At 36.1% G+C, this 17,090-nt stretch overlaps 1 long non-coding RNA gene across 2 annotated transcripts; it reads right to left on the reverse strand.

The window, feature by feature from the left end:
- Nucleotides 1–7,650: 7,650 nt before the first annotated feature.
- On the reverse strand, nt 7,651–11,736 carry LOC125280144. Of its 2 annotated transcripts, none has more exons than XR_007187542.1 (9): nt 11,592–11,736; nt 11,420–11,474; nt 11,079–11,103; nt 10,964–10,992; nt 9,947–9,975; nt 9,704–9,728; nt 9,546–9,574; nt 9,291–9,315; nt 7,651–8,509 (listed from the first exon to the last, which is right to left on the reverse strand). It is a non-coding gene; the product is annotated as an uncharacterized LOC125280144 (long non-coding RNA). The 2 variants fall into 2 exon arrangements; XR_007187543.1 differs by having other exon boundaries at nt 7,651–8,506; nt 11,592–11,735.
- Nucleotides 11,737–17,090: the final 5,354 nt, after the last annotated feature.

A 17,090-nucleotide genomic window follows, 5' to 3' on the forward strand; every position in this document is an offset into this window, starting at 1 on the left:
TCTTAGAGCAATGTTGAATGCAGATTTGTATCTATTCTAATACACAATACACAGGATCATGATAGCTATAATATGTCTGTAGTACTCCAGCTCTGACATTTGAGTGTGCGCCGCTTATGAACACAGGGTCCAGAAGAGTGTTGTTTTCTGTTGTCCCGGTGCTGATTAGCTGTGTGTATCCTTTATCTTCAAACAAATTGAGAATAGGTTTGTTGCAACGTGACAACTCATCTTCATTGAAGTCACCACAAACAATTAGAGGCTTGAAATCGATGATCTCTAGAGATGTCAACAGGGCATTCAGATTAGTCAAAAACTCTGTTCGGTTGTAGCTGGGTGGTCTGTAGATTACTGCAAGAAGTGCTTGTTTGGGGGCTTCTACTTTCAAAACCAAATATTCCAGGTCTGTAACATTTTGCATATACATCAGAGGACGAGCTTGTAAGCTGTTCTTTACATACATGGCCACTCCACCACCATTCTTGTTTGCCAAATGTGCATAGTTTGTGTAGGATGCATGCCTGTTGCGTTTGTACATGGTGTATCCATCCAGATGTAGATTTGCAGAAACAGCTGAGCCTGACAGATGTGTTTCAGTGAGGCACAAAACATCAGCCAAGAGAAGTTCATGGTGGCATTTTAAATCATCCATATGGCACTCCAGTCCCTCTGTGTTATGATGAATGATTTTAAGAGCTGAATTCAGGTTTGAATCCTGTACAATGTTTAGGATGGGCTGGATATGGTGAAAATCCGCTTTTGGCATGTTCTCCAAGGAAGCACTTATTTCTGGATCACAGAAAATTTTCTTTTCATCAAAGTCAGTGATGTGCAATCCACTGAGTGATGTTGTCCTGCTGAGTGCAACGTATGCCATGCCTGGTTCGAATATGTGCTTCAGAGAAACAACAGCACAATCAATTGTCATTCCTTGAACTTTATGGATGGTGCATGCAAAAGCAAGCTTCATGGGAAATTGCCTTCGAACTGTCCCTTTTTTTTTAAGTGGTTCCTCTGACCTCTCAATATAGACAATGTTGTCGTCTCCATCAGGTGCTTTGTTGCGATGTTTCTGTCCTGCAGTCACATTATCCAAGTGAAGACCAATTAAATTAACAATTGTAACACCATCTCGGGTCTGAGCTATTATCTTTGCCACCTTGCCAAAAGTACCATTAACCAGTCCATCTTCTACATCAATATTTCTTGTAAGCATCACTCGTGCTCCAATATCAATCTGTAGTTTGTCAATAAGGTCACGCTTGTCTCCTTTTAATGGTGCCGCTTGCCTTTTCATTTCACCTGTTCGAGGATCTTTTTTGTAATCATGTGCATCAATATTAATAATATTTGAAAAGCGAGAGGATATGGCTTCAGTGTTGTGATTGTCTACCTCTTTATTGGTTGCATAAATGTGTAATGCATCAGAGGGACACTCTTCAGGGGAGGACCTTGTGACAGCTTCTAACATGCATTTGTCTGCATCATTCAGCTTCTCGTGCTTCTTTTTTACTCTCAGTCGGTTGAGCAGCTCAGCATATGCAAGATCATCTCTCTGTCTCATGATCTGTGTCAGCGTAATCATTTGAAAATTATCTTTCCAGAAGTCCAGCACATGGTCCTCATACACACAGAGTGGTTTTGCTCTTCCCACAGGTGGTAATTGATTAAAATCACCTACAACTAATGTAGATAATCCACCAAAAGGTTTCTTGTTTCCTTTAATCTGTTGCAGTCTCCAGTTCACATAGGCAAATAAATCTTTTGACACCATAGATATTTCGTCAATAATTAAAATGTGTGCATTAGAAAGGTCTGCTCTGATTTCATCTAAGCTGTTTCCCAGGGGTTGGTATGGAGGCTTCAAGCTTCTTGGGAGTTTCAGAAGACAGTGCAATGTTTTGCCTGAGATGTTAAAGGCAGCAGTACCAGTGAATGCTGTTAGAAGAACAGTTGGCTTAGAAATGTCAGTATGCTCTCGAATGCATGGAAGCCTGCGCAAAATCTTGGTCGCTTCTGCATAAATAGATTTAATAACATGTGATTTACCAACTCCTGCTCCTCCATTCAAGAAATATGAAAACTGTTGTGGGTTTTCACCAGAGACACATCTTTTGCACCAGTCTCGAACTGCATAAAATACTGAAGCTTGTGTTTGATTCAAGCTTTGATACATTTTGCGAATCTGTGCAGGATTCAGTTGGGCAGTTTCCATTACTGGCATAGCTGTGTTACTGACAGAGGCAGATGCTGTGTATTCTGGAATGTCTTCCTGCTCATTCACTTCATTATGATCAGTGGGTTCACGTTCCGATATGCTCTCCAATCGGATCAGTTCATTTGCTGGAGCCAATGTAGTCCACGCATCTTCCACTGGACCAATCTGTACAAAATCCTCAATTGCCTTTTCAATAGCCTCGTTATGTTTTTCGTATTTCTCACGGTTTTCGTTGACAATCTTGCACACACGCTGCACTTCATCAGTTCCTGGTAGTTTTACTGAAGCAAACGAATAAAATGATTCATATGTCTGGAATCTGGCCGACTTCAGCTGCTCATCTGAGTGATATGGCAAGTAAAGTTTCAGAAGCGTTCCGTAGAATTTTTCTGGATGTTTTTGCTCTGAGAAACGGGCATATCTAATAACAGCAGGTTTTCCCTTTGTTCTTTTCTGTATGTGTCCCATATCATTTTGGAGTGGCAATACATTTTTACCATTTTTCTGTCTTCCATAGACAATCCGGTATTCACTTGCAAATTCAGCCATGCACATGTTCCAAAATTCAGGTCTGTTTGGTCTGGCCTTGTACTTGTCTGGCAATCCTGTCATCCACACATTCTCTATGTCATCATCCATTGCCTGCAAGCACTTCATGGGTAAACTCATCCTTACAGCATTGTCATCAGTAGGTATGAATATGACAGCACGTGATGACGATTTCAATTTTAGGCTGCATGTGCGAGCGACTGCCTCCTGAGCGCTGACTTCTCTGTTCTTTGAATATGCGTTCATGACCTGCTTCATGCTCTCGCGGTCAGACAGGTTATCATTGCTTGAGTCTTTTATCACTCGCTTTAGGTAATCACTCATCTCATGTTCAGCTTTTGAAATGTATGAGAGAATGTACATGATACAGCTGTATGGGTTCAGAATGAACTGAATGTCCATGTTTGCATTCCAAGCTCTTAGTAACAATGGATTATAGCCGTTAACCCAGCAGTCCTGTGGTCGTCTCTGCATATAAACTAAACTTGATGTAGAAATAGTGTCAATGTGTTTTTCATATTCTTCATAGGTCATACTTACTTCATGAAGTAGCTGTGAAATACAATCAAAACTCTTAATTGAGTCATTCAGTAGATCCCAAACCTTCTGTAGCTGTTCTTTTGCAACACTGGTATAATTTCTTTCCTCTGATTCATTCCCTTCATCAGACTGATCTACAGGAGGAGGCCTGGGGCGGGATATCATGGTCCTTTTAATGGGTGGTTTAGGAAATCCAAACCTGCAGTGCTTCTTGTTTTTTCTACAGGATTTCGAGTGATTACGACTGTGCATCTGTACTTCACTTACAATTTTATGTAGTTCCGAGTCTTCGTTTGGGTCTGGTAATTTGCATGAGATGTATTTATCAATGAAGTCACACACATCCTGATCTTGATCTTTTTCAAACTCTGGAGCATCTTTCACCCAAAATAAGCAGTGAATGTGTGGAGAGCCACGCTGTTGGAACTCTACTCTGTAAAAAAAGTCAATTACCTCACCGATAGGTCGAGCAGGTGAATTGATCAAATCTCTCAGTAAGGCTTCAACTCTTTTTTCAAACATTCGCATGGCTGTAACTGGGTTGCTTCTCAGGATTTCACATTTTTGTGACCAGTCTAAATCAGCGAAGTTCACAGTTTCACCTTGTTGTGTTTTAATAGCAGTGATCACTTCAGGCCATCTCATCTCAGCAGCACTAAATGTACAGAAAAATGTGGGAGTGCCCAGCTGTCTCAGCATAGCAAACAAATCACGGAGAGTTTTCTCCCAGTATGCGGGTGTCCCTCTTAATGGTTGCATGAAACGTGTTGCCTCCTTATTATTCATAAGTTTTTCTAACTCCTGTTTGTCCTGCAGCAGTGAACAGTTTATTCTGCGTCCATCACGAGTCATGGGTTTTGATTTGCGTAGCTGAATGGACATCGAAGATTTTGCCATATGAATCTCTGTAACAAATTGGGAGAAGAAAATGTAGCTTGTGTCTCTTGCACAACGATTATCTACAGAGAATAGCCTTGTGTTGAAGTATCGGCTCGGGGAAATGTGTTTTGCTCGACCAGGCTCATCAAATGTGTTCCTACCATCGGGAAACTGCACTGGAAAAGCCATTGACTCAAGTTTAGGAATTTTAAAAATGCTCACAGGTGTGTTTCTCTCTGCTGGGGCAATGCAAAATATTCCATCATCATAAGACAAAAGCTGCTGGCCAAGATCTGGAGGCTGAAGACATGTATCCAAGACAAGACCAGGGGGCTGTTCTTCAGGAGTCTCAGGATCACCACTGCAATCGTTTTGTTTATTTTCACTGCTTTGTTGTTCAGTGTTCTCACTTGGGCCACTGCTGTCAATGTCCATTTGTTCATCATGTTCACTGTGGTCATTTGTAGACTGTTCATGTTCATTAAGCATTTCATCTGCTGAGAGTTCAGTGTTAATAACAATATCTTTATATTCTGAATGTATTTCTCTCAGTTTTCCTAAAGCAGACAATACCTTATGCATATTCATCGTTTGGAACGTATAATGACCTTGAAAGCACAGACGTCTTTTCAGTTTCACTGTAAGCAGCTGTGATTCACTGCTTGGTCTGGGTAGACTATTTACCGTTGTTTCTACTTCAGATGCAACAGAAATAACTGCTCCTTTTATAGCTTTCTGTTGGCCCTTTGGAAGTGACACAATTTTAGCAAAGGGAATGTACTTTGCAATAACATGTCTTTCTAAAATATTTAAATCAGAGAGCTCTGGAGGAATGGGAGTGAAATTAAGCTTATTAGCTACAGCAATAGCTGGCATTACACCTCTCAAAAGCGTATCATGGCAGCAGTGACAGATCCATTCATTGTTCCTGTCCTCCAAGACACATTGATCAAGACAGTCAGAGCAGATGTGAACATAGTTACCAGTCAAGCAAAGTGAAACAACTGTTGGGTTCTTTTGATAGTTTTCATGGTCACATATACGCACCTGATTAGAGAATAGTGCTCTAGCACAGCATGTGCAGACATAAGTTGGCCCCTGTTTTATTACATCTCTAAACGTTGTTAATGCATGTAATGTCACTGGATCATGTTGAACCTGCTGGTTATTTGGGCGCATCTTTCTCTGCTGACGCATGAGCTCAATTTTTTTGTATTTGCGCTGTATGTGTTCTGCACACTGTATCTTGAGAAGTGCCTGAAGTGTATTTCTTTTTTGAGATTTGAATAAATAGTATTCTTTCTGACGGGCTCTAAAATGAGGATCATTGTGATAAAGTTGTTTAAACTTTTCCTTTCTTTGTTCACAGAAGTTCAAATCATTTTTCAGTTTTCTTGTAAAATGATCCTTTTGCTTTTGCCTGAAAAGAACATCTTTTGAATACCTATCAGTTATATACTGTTTGTGCTGCTCTTTAAATTTTGGATTATTCCAGTAATTGTGTGTTATATAGCGTTGTTGTTTTTGTCTGAAATCTGGATTATTCCAGTAATTGTGTGTTATATAGCGTTGTTGTTTTTGTCTGAAATTCGGATTATTCCAGTAATTGTGTGTTATATAGCGTTGTTGTTTTTGTCTGAAATTCGGATTATTCCAGTAATTGTGTGTTATATAGCGTTGTTGTTTTTGTCTGAAATTCGGATTATTCCAGTAACTGTGTGTTATATAGCGTTGTTGTTTTTGTCTGAAATTCGGATTATTCCAGTAACTGTGTGTTATATAGCGTTGTTGTTTTTGTCTGAAATTCGGATTATTCCAGTAACTGTGTGTTATATAGCGTTGTTGTTTTTGTCTGAAATTCGGATTATTCCAGTAACTGTGTGTTATATAGCGTTGTTGTTTTTGCCTGAAATTTGGATTATTCCAATAATTGTGTCTTATATAAAGTTTTTGTTTTTCTCTGAAATTTTTGTCCCTTTTGTATTTACTGATTATCTTACCCTTTTTTCTCTGCCTGTATTCCAAAATATTTTTATAATTGTCTTTCAAAAGTTGTTTGTGCTTTTGTCTGTAATTTATATTATTTTGATACTTATTCTTCATAGCTTTCCTTTGTCTGTCCTTGTATTCAGCACTTTTTTTGTAGGCACATTTTACCTGTTTGCTTTTGTTGTCATCTCGACTTTGTGCTGTGTTTTTGTGCCATTTTTTACAGTAAGCCCTTTGTCTTCGAGACTTGTTTAGTTTTGTCAGTTGCTTTAAACCAGTATGTGCACCCTGCATATTTTGAGCCTTTTGAATAAATTGACCATGCAAGAATGTGTCATGAGAAATTCCACTGAGAGGGACATTTTCACCTGTTTCTAAATTGTCAGCAATGTTAGTTCTAACCATATTATCCTGTTCATTTGTGTGGTACTGTTCATCAAAAGGATGATCAGTTGATGCAGCTTCATTATCTAAAGTCACAGATGGCCCCTGAATTGGATCTATGACTTGAACACACTCCTGTGAAACTACAGTAGGCCTACTCTCACCACTGTTTAGCATAGTGTTATCAAGAGAGATGGATGAATGAAAAGGCTCTAGATTATTAAGTGCAAGACATTCAAGGGACACTTCATTGCTTTGACACATTTCAGGTGTTATGTTTATGAATGACACCGGCATTAGATTAAATTGCTCCTGATCCGTCCGTGAGAAACACCATTGAAACAATAAAAGCAGTCTCTCTACCATGTCTTCCAAATGTAAAAATGTCAACATTACAGCAGTACCTGTGATTTCATCTGTATACATTCCATCTGGTGTTCTGCAATGTGAATCAAAAAATCCAAACCTCCCTGAGCGATCTCTGAACACAGCGATGCACGTCTCACCACACAGAAGCAGCGCGTCACTCACGTCAGCTCTGAGACACTGCAGCGTGTTCTCGAGGTTGTCATACCCGCCGATAGCTGGTGTGTCTCGCAGAAATCCAAACCTCAGGGGATGTTTAAGGACGTTGTAACAGCTCATGTTTGTCTTAATAGTGTTAGGGAGCTCGTCAAAATTTAAACAATTATTAACAAACTGTCCTTTTCCTTGCAGTGTTTTTTTGACACTAGTATACAAAGCATCACCTTTCTGTAACACGCGATCCAAATCTGAACTGTGCAGCTCATTACATTCATTGTGCACTGCGAGAAACATTAATGCATTACAAGTACACTGACGACCATTGGAGTAATCACTGTACCTCGCATCAGTTTGACAGTGGGATGCTGCAACAGACAGCACGTAAGGATTTACGTCACTCACACCTGACGCAGAGGTGGTGCTGACATTACTGGCAAATGAAGCTTCTACCTTTCTGCACTGCTTCTGAGCATCACTTTTCTCCCCTTTTCTTGGCATTACGATGATGCCAAATGAAGCTTGTACCTGTCGGCCGCTGCTTCTGGCCGTCACTTCTCTTCCCTTTTTTTGGCATTATGACGACGCTGGGTTATGAGAGCAAACAGCAGATATTTGTGAAACGCTAATAAAAACAGTTACTCACCGAATGATAGCTGCTATTGTTAATCGTATGACAGTACCACAGTTGGATATCAACTATCCGTCAACCAAGAAACAATGTATAAACACTTAAGTAAATTTACTAAAAATAATACACAAAAATGTTTAACTGATGAATGCAAAAGGGATCAACAGTTTATTTATTCTTCAATATATTGTATAGTAAAAGAAGATATTAGATTAGACAATTTACCTCAAAGTATTTAAATTTTATATGAAATGGAATTAAAACGTAAACTGTATGGTTAAATATGCTATACAAGACGACATAAACTGAAAGGCAGTTCAAAAAATGCTAAACACGGATATCACCAAAATATGTTAGACTTAATGATAAGCAAAGTCATTAACACAAAAGCTAAATAAAGTTGATTATGTAATATACACGACTATAGAAAATGAACACTATGTAATGTAAAGCCAAACAGTTGGTTATAAAACAAATGACTGTGTGTGTGTGTGTGTGTTGATGATGCTGATTTTCCAACGTAGTCCTCAGATCGGTGTTGATCAAGAAGGCAGCAGGGCAGACTGGAGCTGTAACTGGTCCCTCTGTCAGGCTTTCTGGCACTGCAAAACAATTTGAGTTCTTTTCTTGAGGTGGTTTTTGGGTTCAAAGTTTGGGTTTGGTTTTTGGGTTCAAAGTTTGGGTTTGGTTTTTGGGTTCAAAGTTTGGGTTTGGTTTTTGGGTTCAAAGTTTGGGTTTGGTTTTCAGGTTCAAAGTTTGGGTTTCTGGCTCTTTTTTTCAGGTGCGTTAGCAAGCTGCTTATGTGCGTTTGGGATGATTTGCATGGGTAGATCGCAGATAGGTTGCGTTTGGGTGCAAGCAAGCAAGCAGCAAGCATAGCAGCAGCGTTTTGGAATGCAAGGCCAGTTATTTTGTCATTTTGTGAAGAGAAAGTGCAGAATGGCAAAGGTTTAAGTAATAAGCATGATAAAGGTTTGAGTGAAAATGGATATAAAGGTATTGATAGGATAGGATAGGACAGGATAGGACAGGAGAGACAACACACACAGAGAAGAAAAAAAAACAAGTTAGTTACATTTTTCACAAACATCCATGTCTATAAATGTACAGGAATTACTGAATCATTAAAATGTAAATAAGAACTACTAAATTGCCACTGTATTAATCATGATTTTGAATACATAAGTTACTTAATATTTTTATTTTTAACTGAATAAAGTTTTATTTATAATCAAAGTTAATAATTATAAAGAATGCACCATTTAATATCAGTCCTCAAAGCCTGGATTATACTACACAGCTGTAAGTGATTTTAACACCAACATGTAATCAGTTTGTGCTCAATTATTATTATTATTTTTTACTTTAAGCAACTGATTACATAGTTATATGTTTACGTATATTTAATCCACAATACATCTCTGTACATATAGTGCAATTAATATAGTGCATGTGCCATTAAAAAACAGTTTATATTTCACATTTGGGTAATCCAGTCAATCTATAAAAAAAACAACATTTCCTACATTTAATATAAAAATATTGCAGAAACCTCCTATATTTAACAATGTTACTTACCTAGATGGACAAGACTTCCAATCAACTCTAGACAAAAAAAAGAGACAATTTAGCCTTGTTTCAAAGCTCAGAATTGTCCTCATGAGCACATTTATCAAAAGCTTACATTGTTAGACAGTTCTTCAAGATATATTACATTGTCCCATAATAATGCATTAATATGCTGCACTGATTTTAAAATGTTCTACAAATCAAATTTTAATCTTATGCATACAGTGCAAATAGCCAACAAATTAGCACTACAAAAGTACTTACATAGTGAGCTGCACCAGATATGACCAACACTGCAAAAAAGAAAAAGATGTTAAGTTTTAACACCAAAACAGAATCACTAACATATTTCATTCACTGTAATGATAAAGCTAACAATCGGAGTCTGAATTTGAAATGTTTAACAATGGTACTTTACTTACCTAGATGGACAAGACGTCCAATCTACTGTAGATAAAAAAAAAAATAAATAAAATAAAAAAAAAAGACAAATTAGCAGTGTTCACAACTAAAAAAATGGCCTCATGATCACAGTAAAGTTTCCGTTGATATACGATTTCCTTCAGGATATATTGTTTATGTTGTCCCATAATAATGCATTAACATGCTTAAGTAAATTCATACAGTGCAAATGGCCAAAAAAATAGCATTACAGTAGTACTTACATGGTGAGCCTCACCAGATATGACCAACACTGCAAACAAACAAACAAACAAAAATAAATTTACTTAATTTTGAGTCATTCAGTTATAGCTCTGGAGTTTGATAAAAATAAATATGACAAAAAAAACAAACAAACAAAAAAAAAAACCTGCAGGAAAACAGCACAATTTGATGCAAGCCCGTCTGAATGTGAAGCAAGCAAGACTACCCATTTTGGATGAGCAGGGCATGTGGATCAAATGTAAGGTACATAAGCTTTAAACTTAAGAGTGAAGTAGAGCTGATTCACTTCATTTCATCTTTGACCATTTTTAAAGACTTTAATCTCTCTCTATCTGTATCTGATCTAGGGCATTTCTTCAAAGAAAAACTGTGTGAGTGACTTCTGGATTAGATAAAGTCAAGGTAAGTGATTTTCCAAAATTATGTAGCAAGTGTGGAAATCTTTGATTTCAGTAAGCTTTAAAACCTCAAAATAAACTAACCAGTTATAGGTAACTGTGAAGTTATATAAAACTGATTGACTGTTTCGTTTTGTTTTAGGGGAAAAAACAACTGTACACAGTACAATGTACAAACAGGTATGATGTCCCGAAACGCTCTGTAGATGGCAATCCTGGAGGCTGTCAGGCTGCTAATTAACAGTAATTTTAACAAATTTCTGAATGGTTGTAGTGTTACCAATAAAGATTTTTTAATAAATTCAGCACACCATTTTTTCTTTTCTTTTTTACTGTTTATGTAATGTTTTACAATGTAACTTGCCTAGATGGACAAGGTGTCCTGTCTACTGTAGAAAATACCACAAAACAAAAAGACAAATTAGGTTTGTTCATATAAGGTCTGAGTGATCTCTCAGTGACACACACACACACATACAATACACATTATATTTATGTCCCATGATAAACCATTTTATATAATCTTAATATTTTTTAATCTTTCTAGAAATTTAATGAATTGCACGGATATACCTGCACTGCAAATGCTCAACAAATTAAAAATATTGTAGTACTTACATGCTGAGCTTCAGCAGATATGAATGGCACTGATGAAGAAAAAAACCAAAACCCCATCAACATTTTTCCATTAACACACACAATAAAAGTTAAATCTGAAATGTTTGATACTTACATAGATTGACAAGGCAACCAATCTACTGTGAAAGAAATAAATTATAAAGACAAATTAGATTTGTTCACAGCTCAAACACATGAGGTTAAAAATGAGATCAGTCACCTGTGATTTTGGAAAAATAAGGCAATAATGATTTTGGAACTTTCAAAATGGTACAGTAAGTAGAACATGGTATAGTAGTCAACATTTGAAGTGGATCAAAGCCTTTTATCAAAGTTGTCCTAAAACCTTCTTAGGACAACTTTGAACTTTTTTGATCAACTTCAAATGTTGACTACTATACAGCCAAAACATCTGAATGACTCCAAATAAAATGACAGCAACAAATATGTACACACCTGTGATGCAGGGTGGGCGGCTCTTAAAAGAGCCTTTGGGTTTGTTGGATGTTGGCTGGTGTTGAGAGAAAAACAAAAAGGTAGAAAAAAAAATAAATCACCAACAATCAACTATATTATATATTAGATAGGTGTGTGAGAATCTGGAAAGTGTGAAAATCATTGTACACACCTGTGATGCAGGGTGGGTGATGCAGAGCCTTTGGGTTTGCTGGATGTTGGCTGCTGTTAAGAGAAAAATAAAAAGGAAGATGGAGAACAATGGATAACCAAAAATAATAAATAAATGACAAAAAAAACATCTAAAATATAACATAGGTGTGTGAGAATTAAGAAAGTTTGAATGAAAAAAAAAAAAAACAAAAAAAACTTACATAGCAGTTTTCCTATGTTTCCCAATGACCTGTTTTCAGAAGTGTAAAAGAAAGAAAAAACATCACTAAATACCAATATATGAATAGAAGTCAATGTGCAGATTAATTAATTACAATCTAAACAGTAACTAATCAAAATGCTGCTATTATCATATAATGTGTCAGAGAGTGAGTCAAATAGAATACTTACAGAGCAGAACTAATGATCTGATTACACAATGAAAAGGGGGAAAAAAAGAAACAAGTTTAGTCCAATATTACATAGGTCTGCATGAACATTTACCATTAAATAGGACTTGTGTTAACCAGGCCTAAATGTTTTACTTCCGTTGTATATTATTAACTATAATATGGCATATTGTAGTACTACATGCTGAGCTTCAGCAGATATGAAAGGCACTGATGAAAAAAAAAAAAAAAAAAAAAAAAATCAATACATTTTCCATAAAAAAAAAAAAAAGTGTTACATTTGAAATGTTTGCTACTTACATAGATTGACAAGGCGACCAATCTACTATGAAAGAATAAATGATAAAAGACAAATTAGATTTGTTCACAGCTCAAACACATAGGGCTGTTGTGTGCACTGTAATGATGATGGGTTAAACATGAGATCAGTCACCTGTGATTTTGGAAAAATAAGTCAATAATGATTTTGGAACTTTAAAAATGGCCAGTGACCAGCAGTAGTACATGGTTCCAAATAACATACAAACAAAACAATTGAATGACTCCAAATAAAAAGCAAAATAACAGCAACAAATACGTACACACCTGTGATGCAGGGTGGGCGGCTCTTAAAAGAGCCTTTGGGGTCGTTGGATGTTGACTGCTGTTGAAAGAAAAACAAAAAGGAAGAAAAATAATCAATCACCAGCAATCATCTATATTATATATTAGATAAGTGTATGAGAATCTGGAAAGTGTGAATCAAAGAGTACTTACATAATAGAAGAAATGACCTGTTTTCATAAGTGTAAAAAGAAGGGGAAAAATGTCAGTGTGTAGATAGAATTATATACAATCTAAAGAGAAATTATCACTGACTAATCAATATGCTGTTATCATATGTGTCAGGCAGTGAGTCAAAATAGAATACTTACAGAGCAGAACTAATGATCTGTTTACAAAAGAAAAAGGGAAGGGAAAAGAAACATTAAAAGTCAAATATTACATAGGTCTACATGGATGCACGTACTGATGAACTATATACAGACAATAGAAATTATTACACCAATGTTATGAACATCTTAAGTAGATTAAGACTGCAACAAACTGTGGAAAGAAATAGAATTGTGTGGACAATATAGAATATGTTCATGTCACACATCTATCAGTAGGCTACCAATTACCTACAGACATTAGGCTACATTAAAATGCTGTGCTAAATTTAATTATCCTGTTATCATTCATACTTTAATTGTATATCACACTATAAAATGGCTTGTTTAATCTTTATGGGCACATGCGCCTTATGCTGCGCATGCGAGTCTTCTTCTCTCTCAGCCGATGCAGTGCACGCGACAGCGCGTGTGAAAGAGAGCTCGCGCGCTCGCAGCCAAGCCTTTCAAAGTAACAACTTTTGTAATGATGTAAAGCAAAAAACATACATGTAAATACATCGTGTTTTTTGTGAAGCTGTCCGTTTGTAACTAAGACATGTTTATTAGTTATATGTACGTTCATCGACTTGCTCGGACTTTATGTTCATAGCTCTGCCCTTTAAACAACATCCTTTCATAGCAATAATAAATAAAAAAGTTTCAAAAGATTTAAGTTTCAAAGATAAAATGTTTAGTTAAATTACCTCAGATTAACGTTACCTCAAATAACGGTAGTGGCTAGTCGCCGCTTTATAGTTTGAACCGCAACAAGTAATACTCATGTTCAAGCTAAAATGGGTATGTTTTTATATAAAATCAATCAATTCACTAATATTTTGATGATTTTTGCTAATTTGAAAAGACAACTCAAAGTTTATGACGCTTAACTTACCTGACAGAACCGAGATCACGGGCGAGAGAACCGGATTTCCTACGTAACGCAAAGATCCCGCAGTCTCATTGGTTATAATCAGTCACGTGCCGAAAAGCTGATAACGGTTATCTAAATTGTGTAGGTTTAAAATTCTATCACTTTTCCTTCAATTTCCCCTCATTTTACAAACATTTAAGTAATACATCACTAAAGAATACCAACAATAATAAAATGGGAAAAAAATATTAATTTCAATACACCCATTATTATAATAAATACAACACATAGTGCATAAAATGAATTATTAATTCATTAATTAACGGTAATATGTGGTTTATTAAAAAAAAAAGTTAATTTCAATACATATACAATTAAATATTAATACAATTTATTAATTTATTCAAAACATAAATACAATTGAATTAAAACAAGTTAATTCAAATAAAAACAATTAAAATAAGTTCATTACATAAAATTCATTACATAAAATTCATTTACAATCATTTCATTTAAATTCATGTATTATTTTAATGAATAAAATTAATTAAAATAAATTCATTTATAAATTAAAATAACATTTTAATTTAAAAAATCATTTCATTTTAATAAATATCCATCAGGTTGTCCTGTAGAAGGAGAAAAGAACAAGACAAGTTAGCTGCAATATCAAAACTTTGTTTTGGTTTTCAAAAAAGCAAACAACATGTGTAAATTATAGTTCATATTAACTTTAGAAAAACAATAGGAACTCACATCTTTCCAGAAAAGTAATGAAACATTACATGAGAGAAATAAATGACAAATATCTTCACAAATTGACACAAGAGCATTACAGGGGTATATATTATGCAACATTTTAAAATGCTCTTCTTTCACTCTATTGGGTATACAGTATTTATATGGTAATAACTATGTTTTCCTCCACTGAATGTTTTCTATTTTAGAACCCCAAAAAACTTCCCTTTTGGAGAAATTGGGTTTCGAGATTGAGAAAGTTGACGAATAAATGTATTATTACATTCTTTACTTAAAAGCGAAACACCTCCCAAACATAACTGTGAAAGTAGTTTTGAGCATGACTCATGGGAAAGGAAAGCTTTCATCAGACATATAATTATGTTTAGAGATGTTCCGATACCACTTTTCCATTCCCGATACTGATTCCGATACCTGAGCTCAGGGTATCGGCCGATACCAAGTACTGATCCGATACCTGGGTGTGTATCTGTATACTACTAGCCCTGTATGAATTTATATAATTATTTTTTAGGCCTTGTGTATTGCCAAGAATCTTGTACAAGACATATCACGATACAGGGATTATGATATGATATATTGTGATATATTGCGATATTTCTCTTTTTTTGTTGTTTTTTAGAAAAACATCATTTAAAAATGGTCATAAAGAACACTCAACCATATGCATAAAACCTGACAAGCAACCTTATTTTAATCAATACAGTATCATTTGCATTTATATCACAAATTGCTATTTTAAACTATTTAACAAGAGAAAGAGCATAGTCCATTCCATGACTGAATGACTATTTTATATTTAATACTGTAAAGCTGTTTGCTTTAAAGCAGTCTATTTTATAAAGTGCTATTTAAAGTACTGAACTGCAGAGCTGGTGCAACCATACGCACATCGCTATGATCACATGCTTTCTTTTTGCTGCCATCGCTGTCAAATTGGTTGTGTGTTTATTTTAGTTACCGAGAGGAAAACGTGCAGTACATACTACATATTATATCGAAAGCCTCTCTGCAGCGTGGATGACGTCATTAAGTGAGCTCTCAGATATGATAACAGCTTCTGAGTCTTCACCTATAATGCCTGATGAGTTTGGAGAACACCTGACAAGAGATCAGAGACCATTCCTTCATACAGAATCTCTCCAGATCCTTCAGATTCCCAGATCCATGTTGGTGCTTCTTCTCTTCAGTTCACTCCACTCATTTTCTTTAGGGTTCAGGTCAGAGGACTGGGATGGCCATGGCAGAAGCTTCATTTTGTGCTCAGTGACACATTTTTGTGTTGGTTTTGATGTTTGTTTTGGATCATTGTCCTGTTGGAAGATCCAACCACAGCCCATTATAGGATCTCTAGCAAAAGCAGTCAGGTTTTATTTTTTTTATCTGTTGGTATTTGATAGAATCCATGATGCCATGAATCTGAACAAGATGTCAAGGACCTCCAGCAGAAAAATAGGCCCACAACATTGAAGATACAGCAGTATTTCATTGTGCACATGAGGTTCCTTTCACCCTTGTGTGCACCAAATCCATCTTGGGTGTTTGCTGCTAAAAAAAAGCTATTTTGTGTTTCATCTGACCATAGAACCCATCCCATTTGAAGTTGCAGTAGTGTCAGTTACTTTTCAAATGTTTTATTGTCAGATGAAACAAACAAACAAAAAAAAGAGCTTTTTGGTAGCAAACACTCAAGATTGGTTTGGTGCACACAGGGGTAAAAAGTACAATGAAATATACTGCTAGATCTTTAATATTGTGGACCTATTTTTCTGCCAGAGATCCTGGACATCTTGTTCAGATACATGGCATCATGAATTCTATCAAATACCAACAGATAAAAAAAAAAATAATAATAATTCAAACCTGATTGTCCCTGTTAGAAGTCATATAATGGGCCATGGTTGGATCTTCCATCAGGCCAATGATCCAAAACAAACATCAAAATCAACACAAAAATGGGTCACCAAGTACAAAATGAAGCTTCTGCCATGCCCATCCTAGTCTCCTGACCTGAACCCTAATGAAAATGAATGAAGTGAACTGAAGAGAAGAAGCACCAACATGGAGTTGGAATCTGAAGGATCTGGAGAGATTCTGTATGAAGGAATGGTCTCTGATCTCTCGTCAGGTGTTCTCCAAACTCATCAGGCATTATAGGAGAAGAGTCAGAGCTGTTATCTTGGGAAACGAAGGTTGCAAAAAGTATTGAATAAAAGGGTATGAATAATTTTGAGTACAACTGTATATAACATTGATATAAGTGATCACTCTGATTTAGACCTTGTAGTTATATAAAGAGCTCACAGACATCTTTGTTTCACTAATTGTACACATTTCATAGACTTTCATCGACTTTTATATCAGGTTAATGATATTTTCTATCACTTAACCCAATCCCCTAAACCAATGGTTCCGGTTCCCAAACCTGTCCTGAAGTACCCCAAACCCTGCACATTTTGTATGTCGCCCTTATCTGGCACACCCACTTCAGGTCTTGCAGTCTCTACTAATGAGCTGATGAGTTGAATCAGGTGTGTTAGATGAGAGAGACATCCAAAATGTGC

Source organism: Megalobrama amblycephala, linkage group LG1 (genome assembly GCF_018812025.1).
Source record: "Megalobrama amblycephala isolate DHTTF-2021 linkage group LG1, ASM1881202v1, whole genome shotgun sequence".
NCBI lineage: Eukaryota > Metazoa > Chordata > Actinopteri > Cypriniformes > Xenocyprididae > Megalobrama > Megalobrama amblycephala.